Source organism: Cupressus sempervirens, chromosome 5 (genome assembly GCF_028749045.1).
Source record: "Cupressus sempervirens isolate cs-2001-9-10 chromosome 5, ASM2874904v1, whole genome shotgun sequence".
NCBI classification, from domain to species: domain Eukaryota; kingdom Viridiplantae; phylum Streptophyta; class Pinopsida; order Cupressales; family Cupressaceae; genus Cupressus; species Cupressus sempervirens.
In genome coordinates, this window is record NC_143122.1 from 778,187,644 (window position 1) to 778,202,775 (window position 15,132).

At 35.3% G+C, this 15,132-nt stretch overlaps 1 pseudogene across 1 annotated transcript in view; it reads left to right on the top strand.

Moving 5' to 3' along the window:
* The window catches only part of LOC149558246 (putative aldo-keto reductase 1), a 78,259-nt pseudogene that overhangs the window by 9,875 nt on the left and 53,252 nt on the right, over nt 1-15,132 (top strand). The window contains exon 2 of the transcript XR_016365000.1: nt 2,865-2,984. The product of XR_016365000.1 is annotated as a putative aldo-keto reductase 1 (transcript). The remainder of the gene's footprint in view (nt 1-2,864; nt 2,985-15,132) is intronic.

A 15,132-nucleotide genomic window follows, 5' to 3' on the forward strand; every position in this document is an offset into this window, starting at 1 on the left:
TCTAAGATTATAACTGAATATCATAACAGAATGACAAAGTAATTTATATACCGATACATCTTACAAAAATAGAACTATTCTTGAATTGAGTATACAAGATATAAAATCAGAATTTAAGTAATGATTACATCCATTTCATAAGAAAGACAATTAATTTAACTTCCATAACTAACTTCTTTGATTACATTTGTGAACAAATCAACTAAACCATATTTACAATTATACACGTCAAGTAATATAAAAGTATGTACAAGTAAAAGATTTACAATTCATACATGAACTGAAATAACTGTCGATGTGTTGTGCAAGCCTTGGCATCTTGTGAAGAGAAGCATTAGCATAGGCTTAACCTCCCAACCATAGACCTTATCATATCCCCACACAATCTCTTACAAGAAAGACCCTCCCTACCTCGTGTTAGGCTTGGGGCACCATAGTCTTACCATCCGAGCATTCCGGTGTTAAGAGTGTTGGCTAAGAAGCAGACAAGGCTGAGGAATTCCTCCATCAACCTTCCCTCTGTCAGCTAGCACTCCTGACCTCTAATGATCATTCGTGGCAAGCATGTCTCTAATCTACCTTGGCCCCAGATTTAGATGGGCAAATAAATAGCCCGATCACCACCGCTCGATTTGACAACTAAATATTTTTTGGACAATCATGAGCTGACTTGGACTAAATAGTTTTCCCCTTTTCTTTAGATATTCATGCTCTTTGATTTCTGATTTTCAGTTTATTTCTTGCAGGGATAGCTCTTCTCTTCACCCATTTATACTCGACCCAGTTGGTCTTGGGTGCATCTTGGGAGATATGCTGGTATCTATGTATTCTTATTCAGAACTTATGAACACAAATCTGGTTCTTATCTCAACTGGTATATCGATAATACCACTGTATAAGTCAGATATATTCTCGTGAAATTTAAAGAATTATTCTTATGCCATCTTTCAACATTAAGCATTACACAAGTATTTGATCAACAAACAAAAAGAGTCTCTTCGGGCTGGACTCTGCGAGTCTATACTAGCACCCGATATGTAAGAATGATTACATAAAATGGAAGGCAAAGATGATGTTCTTTAAGAGTTCTTCATACTGTTGAGCCTTCAAATCATGGATGCGTTAAACATAATGTTTCGTTATTCCTTGCGAAATTTATTTCAGAGAATGCAACATAAGAGATGTACATATAAAATAAGAAATAGGACTGGTTGAATGATTTCATGACCTGAGAAATTTTGCAGCTTTGGATTTGATGGTATGGTCTAGCAATACGACTCTAGCATGAGAATACTATCAAGCATAGCCAATGCTGCTATTAGGGTATCTAAATGTGATCCTCTAATATGCTGTTCTTAGAAAAAAAGGTGCAATGGGAAGAGAGGAACTTCAGTTCAGAGCAATTGCATGAGGAAAGAAATGATTTTGAATGCTTCACTCTAGCCGTGAGGAGAGTAAGCAGTGTCTCCCATGACTTCAGTTACAAGGAAAATCGATCAATGTCAATATCGGTTACAAGAAACTTTCATAACTTTCAGATTAAAAAAAATAAAGCTGATATGAAAGGTGGTAGTGCTCATCGATATGAAGCCAAAATTAAGATATAAAGATTATACTTTCTCATGGTTTGAAACACACACACACACACATATATATATATATATATATATATATATAATGTCATCATGCTATTGAATTCTACCTATAACTATACATACATATACATATATCTATACATGTGTGTAACTTGAGAGTATGTATAATACCTTTTTATCATTATATTCTCTCTAGGTGTGCACACATATATGTATATATACATGTAAGTGCAATTCATAGATATTACCAAAATATCATGGTGGCATTATGTGTGTGTGTGTGTGTGTGTAAAGTTACAATGTTGACCACTTCCATAGTCTCAAAATAAAAGAGAGGTAATAGTTCTTCTTATGATATTAATGACTCCATTTAGGAGTGCGATCTTGAAATCCATTTGGTGTATCTTCCATCCTTTGGCTGCTGCAATTGCAATAATTGTTCATACCAAAGTGTATCGAGCAACAGGGGCAAAGTTTTATTCATAATCAATATCTGCCTTTTGAGAAAAACCTCGAGCAACAAACCTTTCTTTATATTTTTCAATATTGCCATCTGAAGCATATTTGATTTTGTATAACCACTTTGAAGAAACAACTGATTTGTCTTTTGGTCTAGGTACAATATTCCGAACATCATTTTGTAGTTTGGATTGATATTCTTGAACCACAACATCTTTCCAAGCTTAACAAGTTAGGGCTTCTTCAACAGTTGATGGTTTAGATTTAGTAAGCTCAGTTACTAACGTAGTGTAACAAGATTTGTTTATGGTTTTCTTGCTTTCCCTGGAAATTTCATTTGACTCAACATTATTTTCTTCAATCATTTTTCTTGCCTATAATGGCCTTTTCTTGATATTAGAGATGTCTCTATTTTTTGTATTTGGAATAGTTCATTTTCTTCTGATATGTTCTCCCTCTGAATTTCACTTTGTAGATTTTCATCTAAGTTTGTGATGGGCTCATCTTCTATACTTGTTGATAGTTTTAATACAGTGTTTTCCTCAAATATGACATCTCTGCTTACTTCAACTGATTTTTGGCCAGGTACATATACTCTATACCCTTTAGAGTTTTCACTGTACCCAACAAATATCCCTTTTTTCCTAGATGGTTCTAACTTAGTTCTTTTTTCTTTAGGTATGTGAATATAAATAGGGCAACCAAAAATTCTAAGATGACTTAAGTTAGGTTTAGTTCTTGTAAAAACTTCTTCAAGTGTTATGTTTTCTAGTATTGAATGTGGGCATCTGTTTTGAATGTATACAACAGTAGTGGTGGCCTTCGTCGAAAATGAGAAGTGTACGTTTTGAACATGAAGCATGGCTTTTGCTACTTCAAGAATGGTTCTATTTTTCCTTTCTGCTACCCCATTCTATTGAGGATTATAAGGTACTGTATACTCCCTCTTAATTCCAACAGAGGTACCAAAAAAAATGAAATTTTCAGAATTATATTCTCCTCCATTGTTTGATCTTAGGGTTTTAATTCCTTTTGACGTTTGATTTTCCACAATTTCTTTGAATTCTTTAAATTTTGATAGAACCTCATTTAATTCTTTGACCTTTAGAAAATAGGTCCAAGTTTTCTTAGAGAAATCATCAATGAATATTATGTAGTAAGAGTAACCTTGTAGAGAAAGTGTTGGCATAGGTCCACATAAGTCAGAGTGAACTAGTTTCAAAATTGATTTAGATTTGTGTTCACTAGGAGGAAAAGGTTTTTTAATGTTCTTTCCTAGAGCACATCCTTTACATGTGCCTATATGTTTTGAATTTAGGCTAAGTGTTCTAGTGTTGATTTTCTCTACATTTGGAAGTGAACTAAGTCCAATATATCCGAATCTTCTATGCCCCACTTCATTAGAATTTGTCACTTTGTGGTTGATAGCTTTCTTTTGAATGTTGCATAGTTTATATAGGGTTCCATCTCTAGTCCCTATGGTGATAGCATTTTTTAGATTAGTGTTTTTAGGCCAGTACAAAACTTTGTCTTCATTGAAGGTGACTTGAAAACCTTCATCAACTAGTTCATAAATTGATACTAGATTTTTTTTATGCCTGGTACAAAGAGAACATCTTTCAATTTTAGTGTGACCCCAGTCCTTAGTTGTATAGAATAGGTCCCAATTCCTTTAACTGGATAAGTGGAGTTGTTTCCAATGGTGACTCCTTCAGTGAGATAATTTCCAAAAGTTTCAAACTTATCTTTGAATCCTGTTATATGTCGGGAAGCCCCACTATCTATAATCCACACATTTTTGTTGGATTTCATCTCGTTTGATAAGACAGGGTAGAATAATAGATTTTCAGCCTTCTTTGTTTCGGCTAAAGAAGATAAGATTTTTTCCCTTTCTGGACAATTTCTGAAGGTATGTTCGAGTTTCTCACACTTATAACATTTAACTTTGGAGAAGTCATTTCTTTTGTAATTATTATTCCCTTTCCTTTTGTCATATTTCTTTCCTTTGAATTTCCTCTTTTTCCTTTTGTTGTTAGAGATTGAGAAGAGAGCCTGATTTTCTCCCTCTTGATCATCCATCAAGAGATTATTCTTGATTTCTGACGTGCACTCATTTTTTAGTTTGTCAAAAGCTAGTATTGAGGGTCTGCTGACGACTTGGATGAAAGCTTCCCAAGATATGGATAATCCTCTAAATGCTATTATTGATAGTTCTTGGTCTTCTACTTTGCTTCCAATAGACGATAGATGATTTTTAAGTTCGAAAATCTTTCCAAAGTAGGAGGAGATTGTTTCTCCTTTATTCATTTTTGTATTGATCAGTTGATTTTTTAATGTGATCAATCTACTTCAGTTGTTGATTTCAAATGTAACCTTAATTGTCTTGAATACTTCAAATGCCTTTTTGAGATTTGAGATGGATGGAAGAATATAATCTTTTGCTGAGACCACGATGATTTTCCTGGCTTTATTATTTCGTCTTTTCCAAGTGGTTTTTTCTGCCTCATCTTTAGGTATCAAAATGTCTGATTCAATAAAAGATTCTAGTTCTAATTCTTCGAGAATTGTAATAATCCGAATTTTCTAAAAAAATAAATTTGCTGCTCCTTCAAGCTTGTCCTCTACTCTAACATTATTTTACATATTGTCAGTTTTGGTTCAAGATTAAATTTGAAAGTCTCTCTACCAACTTGGCTCTGATACCATGTAAAGTTTGATAGATCTTTATTGGTGGAGACTAAGCAACTATATTTTCAGTCTTGAGATGAACTAAATCTGGAGATCTTAGAGTTATATGACTACTTGATGATTTATGTAAATTCAATATATTTTCAATATATATTTTGAAGTAGTATTCTGATATAACTTGAGATCAAATATGCCGATGTTATTGATAATGATCTTTAGATTGAATAGAACACACACACCCATACATACATACATATATATACACATATATTGAAACATAATCACGTAGGGGCATGACCCTACGTGATCATGCCTCAACATATATTTAATTGTACCGTATCATAACAAAACATAAATCACTTGATACTGATCAATGTGAAAGGCAAGACAAAACAACCAATACGAATCGGTGTGTAAGCGAAGCAAAATACCTAATACCAATCGGTGTGTAAGCCAAAACGAGACTCCAAATAATAATACAGATATCTTACATGGTTGATACGATTAATATACATGATTCCCAAGTACCTTATATTACATTAATGACAAAACATTAGTGAATAGACTGTCACCGATAATTGGTATTTGCAATATAAGGTTATGACAAATTATATATATATATATATGATGTATGATGTATAGAAACATATGAATAATTAATACTTCATTAGATGTTTCAATTCACTAATAGGCTAACATTCTTAACAAAAGCATTCTCCATTTGCACTAAAGGACCAAAATAGAATGGGAGCTATCACATGGTGGTACATGTATGGTCAACCTTTCAAGCATTTTCAACCTCTTGCAATCAAGGTTCTATCACAAGTAAATTTTTAATTTTGTTTTGTTTGACTTTTATGTTTACACTTGCATTCTAGAATTTAGTGTTTCACACATTCTTTAAAAATAATTTGTTTTTCATTTGTATGTTTTGTGAGAACTATCTAGGTTCTTAGTTCTTCTGTTGCTGCAAGGAATTGGAGTGCATACTTCTTTATCCATTTAGTGAAGTGCAATCGGTTGGGCTCCAAGAAAGCTAAGGACTCGGTCTTTTTCTACACCAACTTGCATCTTTTGTCATGTAAGAATGATCATTACAAGGAAGGGGCAACAAAGCTTTGGGATGTAGCCCCTGAGTGTGCGAATTTGGATGCAACACTTCATGATCTTACTATTAAGTAACATGGATTGTTTTTTGCAAATGTACTATCATGGCCATTGTAATTGATGTGTTCCAAATGCAGATTTGGATCTCATATAATTATGAGAGGAGACATGTCTCACGAAGAGACATGTCTCTATGGTGTAATCATCATTTAATAATATTATATTAACACAAATAATAATAATATGTATAACAATATATATATATATATATTTTATTATATACTATTATATACAATAATATTATTTAACACGGATAAGTATATATAGGAAATGATGATTTACCAATAACAATAACGTATCTCAGATCAAACAAATCCAATAGAAGCTACAACTTTAACACTCCCTCTTAGCTAGGGAGGATTTGTAGAACACATTATGCTCTCAAGTATATGAAGAAATATCATCTTAGTATGATATTCTTGGAATGACATATTTAAGGATATCAAAGTATATCTGTCGATTTAGAATCTTTCAATATAATCCAAAATATAATACGAAGTATGATTCAACAAGAAATATTAATCATATGATATTCATTATACTTATATTCTTTTGATATGTGCACTGGCATCAAATAAGAGATGTCTATCAAGAGAATGAGTTATCTGATTTCAGGCTCTCTCAGACAATTAAGTCAATCAGATAAACAAAAAGCACAATGTCATGAACTCTATCATGACAAGTATTATGATCTCTGGCACTCCGGGACAACAACTTGAAGAAGTCTGATCATGATACGTTCATTATCATTACTTTCAACACTCTGTGACAACAACTTAATGAAGTCTGTCATGATACATTCGTTATCATGACTTTGAGCACTTTGTGACAACAACTTAATGAAGTCTATCAGGTCTATCATTTATAAGATTGCCACCTTACAATAGTTACCTTCTGTTTATGTGTCAATGAGAGATCGTCACCTTTCATTACATATCATATGCAAAATAGTAATCACCATGAACCAAGTGAGAGGGTGGTACAAGGGTTTTCACCTCAATTCTCTCTCACAGGGAAGAATACATTACAATAAATTTTACTTAGAACTTCTTCCTCATAGAGAAGATATCATTCACAAAGGTTTGCACTTCAAAAAATTTCTCTTTGAACAATGATCCTGGCAAGTCAAGTCTTCTAGTTACTCCCTTTGAGACTCTCTTCACCCAAGGATGTCTGTTAGACTCGCTTTCAATCCAATATTAATCTTTCAACCTTCAAGTGACAAGTTATTACTTCCTTGTGATGTACATATGAGTAGGCCTATCACAATTATGTAGTCATACATAGGTATATTAGAGTTCGTCTAAGTATCAATCTTTTAAGCTCCTTGTATATGGTTGTCTTTGATGAAGTATTGAACTCTCTTTTGATACGAAAGTATACTCATAACCTCAATCATCAAAGATACTCGCTTCTTGAGCCTCACTTTAATCAGCCAGATCATCAAATGACTAATGTATAGCTTCTTTACAGCTGTTGCCATAAGATTGAGTCTACACTATATTTGGTAAACCAACCTGCTTTTCCTGCAAGAGCATCATCAGACACAAAGGAAAAGATCAAGGCAATTAACTCTTATAGGATTGTAGAATTACAAATAATAAGCAAGTAAATATAATAATCAAAGATAATGAATACTTATCTGCACATTAACGTTCTTGATACAAGTTGCTCCAATGAAGGTCCATATACATCAAACAAGAAAATGCCTCCAATGGGGAATGAAACATTGGTTAAAGTAATCATTCACCCCCCAATAATGTAGAATTCCCACATACTTCGTTATTATTAATTTGAACGATAAAATAGTCTAGTTCACTTCAACTTTTAGATGAATTATAATCATATCCAGTCTTCTCGGGATGATCCTTGTGTGTGTGTGTCAGTCTCCCTCTCAATCTCCCTCTTTTTCCTCTTACTTGACTTTGTAATATGAATAAAAAAGGTTTATATTTAGTATAGAGATGTACTATATAAGGGTTGATGTTTCTATTCTTCATATGTTTATTTATTTGAGATCCTATTCTGATCTGAGTAATACCATAAGTGATAGTTAATCTGAATTCTTATATTATAATCTTTGAGATATGTTCCTTATGCCTATTAAAGGTTCTCGTGGTGCCATTTCTCCTATAAGAAATCTCTCTAAATTCATGTATAAATAACTTCATAAATACATCTTAGGTTGTTCACTTGATTTGTCTTAAAGTTAGGATAGTCTTTCTTTCAATCAGTTCCATCGTGATTATAATTCTCTAACCATCTTGTAACCAGAATATGTCTATTTAGTATTTTTATGTCACATACTCATTCTATTTTAAGAGGATCAGCTCACGGAGCCTGACTTGAGGGCTCACTGAAAAAGGGCAAATTATCTATTGTCAAACTTAAAGATCACTGGCTTCTTATAAGACCACAATCACTATCCGCATATAGTTTGAAGTTATCATTTTGCTCAAATAGTTAGTGTACCGATTGGATATTTCTCCTGTACATTGTCTATATCCATGCTTAGGATAATTATATTTCTCTGACTCTGTAATGATTCTTAGTTTCGATAGATAGACCAATGTTTATTTGCTTCCTTACACCAATTATGAAATGATTAATCTCGTGTACTATAAGGATAGACATGTGTGGGAATCTTTTTCTTCTATTAACCAAGGATGATAATCTTTTGTTATGACTTTATTCTATTAGTAGAACTTCAATATCCTTCTTTCTTTGAGATACTTTGATCAATGCAATTGTTTTTGATGAAGACTAATCTTCAGGGCACTATTGTCAACAATAGTTGTGATAAGAATGTCAACCTTATTATATTAATGATTCCCCTTTTTATCTGTTTGTATATATATATTTTTTTGAAAATAATGTAGACAGAGCTACCATATATAAATATATAAAATAAAAATCTAGTTCAAGGGCTCCACAGGGAAAGAACTAGGAAGAAAACCTCGTTTCGTTGCCCAATTACAATAAAGGTATATCCAAATAATGCCCATTATTGCCCAATTACTAGGAAGGAAACCCTCATTTCCTAATAATGCCCATTTTAGCTTCTTGATACTGTACATTCAATTCAAGATTGGCATATCCCAGAATCGTAGGATAACCAAGGGCATTTCTTTACAAATTCCTTGACTGACCTTCCTCTGCCAGTGCCAATATTATATATATGTACTTCACCATGACCAGCACTAGACTAGCCAAGGCTTTAACATGTGCATCCACCAAATCAGTCACGTCAATGTAATCTCTAGTACGGGTACCATCAGGAGTGCTGTAATTTGTGCCTCTAATCTTCAATCCAGGAATTACACCCATTGCTGCATTAAGGTATGCACCAGAGATCTGCCCATGATCGCAAAGCTCTGGACTTGATGTTTCACCAAGCCTACCCTCCGGATCATATCTCTGATTCTTAGCACGCCTGGAGAACACAATTGAGCCATCAGAACCAGATGAGTAACTGAGAATGGCTATACAAAGGGTAGTGAGAAAACTAGTCAATAGGATTTTAGCGAGGCCTTCTCCTAGATTCAACTGAATCCATTCTAATCATGCCTGGTGATCTGGTGCCTTCCATGATATGCATCCTCTTTTCAATGTAGATAGATTCTACTTTGTATGTTGATAAGTTGTTCTTTATGTAAACAGATGTAAAATATATATTCTTCCCCATGTGTCTTCAGATGACATTTGGAAATAGCTCCCTCCATCGAGGATCCTCTTGGAATGATTAACAAATCCAGAAGAGCACCTTACACAGGTGGAAAGGCTGTAGTTATGACCGACCAAATCAAGCAATGCCCATTTTGATTTTTCATTCGTGTATGTACTTTGATTGGTTTAAAGAATACATTTGTTCCTCCATACAAAAAATTTCTTGAATTGTTTTAATTAGAACTTGAAAGATTGTACTGTTTCCTAATTCAATCTTTTTATGATTTTGGACTATCGTCAAATGCAAGAGACTTCTTTCTGTAAAAACTTATGAAGATTGTAGCATAAGAGTAAGTTGTTCCTGATAACACAGTATACTTATCCAAAATGGTTCCCCTTTGATCAACCCACTCGCTCGTCTGTTATTCTTGTGATATGACGATATATTACAGGTTGGTGGATCACTCTACCTGTTATGTCTGATATGGATTTATCAATATGCAAAGGTGAACTTAAGTAGGCCTGATAAGACTTTTGATCTGTATGAATACTTGCCTGGAATGTCTGACTAATATAGCAATTCTGTAAGATCTTTTGATTTGAATGCTTGCTTTTATGTCTTCTGATTATAGCATTTGAAAAAATAATGGTGTTCTGATTTCTAGCACTTGTACTTACGTATCTAAGGAAAAGAGGCTGCTGATCGACATGAGCAATCTACAAAGAATACGAAGTAGACATCAGAAAAGATATTTGACGATCCGATCTCCTAGTCTTATTCCTCTGATGTCTCTACATGTTTGGTGGGGCCTTCCAACGTAGCCCATCCTATGGCACGTATGTTATCTTATCTCTACGGGTTCAAAACTTAGTTTCGACATTCTTTGGTTACTTCCCTTTTTGAATATGTTTATGCTTCCCATACTATTTTCGGACATATCTGTTTTTACAAGAAACTAAGGTCGATCCAACACTGATCATCCGCTTTATATTTCTCTTCCGTCTTCGATGTGGCTCCACAGTAGCCTATAAGTATGCGATGCCAATTCCTATCTTCCCATGAGTCGCTTACATGGACACACAGGAATTTGATTGGTTTGATTGTCAGATAAACATATCATATTAAATATGACAATCTCAATTTACATTGCTTATTTGAATAGTCCATTATTATATAGAAGTGTTCTACCCAAATACACTCTTATTTGGTGGTTACCCGAGGACTTAACTTCCTTATACCGTTACGCTTCTTACTATTGTTTGTGTCAACTTGCATCATCATGTGGTTCACAACTTTGGAGATTACAACATTTGTGTTAGTTGTTTGACCGAGGATTTTGTATGGGTTTGACCTATTTTGATCTTAGTGGTTAGTTTGGGGGCCAATGACCTTCCAATAATTTTGACTGTCACATACATATTGAGAGTTTGGGTATGTCTCCTTATCTTCACATGACATGTACTCTCGACAATCTCATGCTTTTGCGGTCAATGTGTGAGGGCTCAACATTCACGGTGTTTGCCGCATTGATCCTACAAAAGTCACTATCGAACTCCCATTCCTGTTCAAATTGATATCACTAGTACAACCGTGACTCAGATTTATTGTTTCTCGTTCCTTTGATGTTTGTGATTATTGCTATCTATCAATGTATCCTCGCTTTTATCTTGTGACAACTTGGACTTGATCTCTAGCGGTTGGACTATATAAATCACTTCCCTACTCGAATCCCGTGCACATTCCACTGTGAAATTAGCCATAATGTAAGGATAAGAAAGTGAAGTTTCAATAGTTTTATTTCCTTCTTTAGCCCATCCCACGGCTCGTAAACTCCACTCGATGCTGTGCATTCTATAGCTTTCTCGGTTCATTCTTTGTTCGTCCAAAGCAATCCACTTCTTCTAAATCGTCTTGGCTTTGTTGTTTCAACAGTGAAAGAATGCCAATAATGAGGGTAACATCCTCAGTACTCATTGTCGATTGATGCCATCAACCACCACACTTGGGGAGACCGATACACATAATGAATTGATAAAGAAAATAACTTTGAATCCAAAGATAATTACAAGGATTATTTCTTCCTTTACTATATTTTCATTGTTCTGTATCTTTTATATTTTCTAAATTTGCAGCCTGCTTTGATACCATGTTAAGTAACATGGATTGTTTTCTGCAAATGTACTATCCCATTATAATTGATGTGTTCCAAATGCAGATTTGGATCTCATATAAATATGAGAGGAGACATGTCTCATGAAGAGACATTTCTCTAGAGTAATCACCATTTAATAATATTATATTAACATAAATAATAATAATATGTATAACAATATATATATTGTGATATTGCTATTAGGATTTAACTGTGTGATTTTGAGTCAAACTCATTGAACCATGTTTCATGAGTAGTGATTCAACATGAATCCATCTCCCATGAGAATAAATGGAACACTTAGCACTCATTGCATCTAGGTGATGCTTATAGGGGTGAAGCACTAGGACTTCTTGGGAGGTCACCCATCCTAGTACTACTCTAGCCTGAGCGCACTTAACTACGAAGTTTACTCCATGGTTAAACCCAAAGCTTGCAACCCCACTTGCAAAACCTTCACCAAGTGTTGTGCCTTATGAACCATTCATTAGAAAGCCCTTTAAGCTCATCAATTGATAAGTAGGAGATAATTTCCACAAGTAGACAAATTGTGATATTGCTATCAGGATTTAATTGTGATATTTTGTGTCAAACTCATTGACCCATGTTTCATAAGTAGTGATTCAACATGAATCTATTTCTCATGACAATAAATGGAACACTTAGCACTCATTGCATCCAGGTGATGCTCACAGGGGTGAAGTATCGGGACTTCCTGGGAGGTCACCCATCCTAGTACTACTCCAGCCTAGGCGCACTTAACTACGAAGTTTCCTCCATGGTTAAACCCAAATTTTGCAACCCCATTTGCAAAACCTTCACCGAGTGTTGTGCCTTATGTACCATTCATTAGAAAGCCCCATAAGCTCATCAATTGATAAGTAGGAGATAATTTCCACAACAAGTCAAATCGTGATATTGCTATCGGGATTTAACTGTCATTTTGAGTCAAACTCATTGACCCATGTTTCTTGAGATCCATGTTTCTTGAGTAGTGATTCAACATGAATCCATCTCTCATGAAAATAAATGGAACACTTAGCACTCATTGGATCTAGGTGATGCTCATAGGGGTGAAGCACTGAGACTTCCTAGGAGGTCACCCATCTCAGTACTACTCCAACTTGAGTGCACTTAACTACGAAGTTTCCTCCATGGTTAAACCCAAAGCTTGCAACCCCATTTGCAAACCCTTCACCAAGTGTTGTGCCTTATGAACCATTCATTAGAAAGCCCCTTAAGCTCATAAATTGATAAGTAGGAGATAATTTCCACAACAAGTCAAATTGTGATATTGCTATCGGGATTTAACTGTGTGATTTTGAGTCAAACTCATTGACCCATGTTTTATGAGTAGTCATTCAACATGAATCCATCTCTCATGAGAATTAATGGAACACTTAGTACTCATTGGATCTAGGTGATGCTCACAATGGTGAAGTAGTGGGACTTCTTGGGAGGTCACCCATCCCAGTACTACTCCAGCCTACTCCAGCCTGACCACGCTTAACTACAGAGTGTCCTCTATGGTTAAACCCAAAGCTTGCAACCCCATTTGCAAATTCTTCACTAAGTGTTGTGCCTTATGAACCATTCATTAGAGAGCCCCTTAAGCTCATCAATTGATAAGTACGAGATAATTTCCACGACAAGTCAAATTGTGATATTGCTATCAAGATCTAATTGTGTGATTTTGAGTCAAACTCATTGATCCATGTTTCATGAGTAGTGATTCAACATGAATCCATCTCTCATGAGAATAAATGGAACACTCAGCACTCATTGGATCTAGGTGATGCTCACAGGGGTGAAGCACCGAGACTTCTCGGGAGGTCACCCATCCCAATACTACACCAACCTAAGTGCGTTTAACTACGAAGTTTCCTCCATGGTTAAACCCAAAGCTTGCAACCCCATTTGCAAAAACTTCACCAAGTGTTGTGCCTTATGATTCATTCATTAGAAAGCCCCTCAAGTTCATCAATTGATAAGTAGGAGATAATTTCCACATCAAGTCAAATTGTGATATTGCTATCAGGATTTAATTGTGTGATTTTGAGTCAAATTCATTGACCCAAGTTTCATGAGTAGTGATTCAACATGAATCCATCTCTTATGAGAATAAATGAAACACTTAGCACTCGTTGGATCTAGGTGATGCTCACAAGGGTGAAGCACCAGGACTTCCCGGGAGGTCACCCATCCCAGTACTACTCCAGCCTGAGCACGCTTAACTACAAAGTTTCTCCTCCATGGTTAAACCCAAAGCTTGCAACCCCATTTGCAAAACCTTCACCGAGTGTTGTGCCTTATGAACCATTCATTAAAAGGCCCTTTAAGCTCATCAATTGATAAGTAGGAGATAATTTCCATAGCAAGTCAAATTGTGATATTGCTATCAGGATTTAACTGTGTCATTTTGAGTCAAACTCATTGACCCATGTTTCATTAGTAGTGATTCAACATGGATCCATCTCTCATTAGAATAAATGGAACACTTAACACTCATTGGATCTAGGTGATGCTCGCAGGGGTGAAGCATGGGACTTCTCAGGAGGTCACCCATCGTAGTACTACTCCAGCCCGAGCGCGATTAACTACGGAGTTTCGTCCATAGTTAAACTCAAAGCTTCCAACCCCATTTGCAAAACCTTCACCAAGTGTTGTGCCTTATGAACCATTCATTAGAAAGCCCCTTAAGCTCATCAATTGATAAGTAGGAGATAATTTCCATAGCAAGTCAAATTGTGATATTGCTATCAGGATTTAACTGTGTGATTTTGAGTCAAACTCATTGACCCATGTCTCAGGAGCAGTGATTCAGCATGAATCCAACGAGTGCTAAGTGTTCCATTTATTCTAATGAGAGATGGATACATGCTGAATCACTGCTCCTGAGACATGGGTCAATGAGTTTGACTCAAAATCACATAGTTAAATCCTGATAGCAATATCACAATTTGACTTGCTATGGAAATTATCTCCTACTTATCAATTGATGAGCTTAAGGGGCTTTCTAATGAATGGTTCATAAGGCACAACACTTGGTGAAGGTTTTGCAAATGGGGTTGGAAGCTTTGAGTTTAACTATGGAGGAAACTCCCTAGTTAATCGCGCTCAGGCTGGAGTAGTACTATGATGGGTGACCTCCCGGGAAGTCCTGTGCTTCACCCCTGCGAGCATCACCTAGATCCAATGAGTGTTAAGTATTCCATTTATTCTAACGAGAGATGGATTCATGTTGAATCACTACTCATGAAACATAGGTCAATGAGTTTGATACAGTTAAATCTTGATAGCAATATCACAATTTGACTTGCTATGGAAATTATCTCCTACTTATCAATTGATGAGCTTAAGGGGCTTTTTAATGAATGGTTCATAAGGCACAACACTTGGTGAAG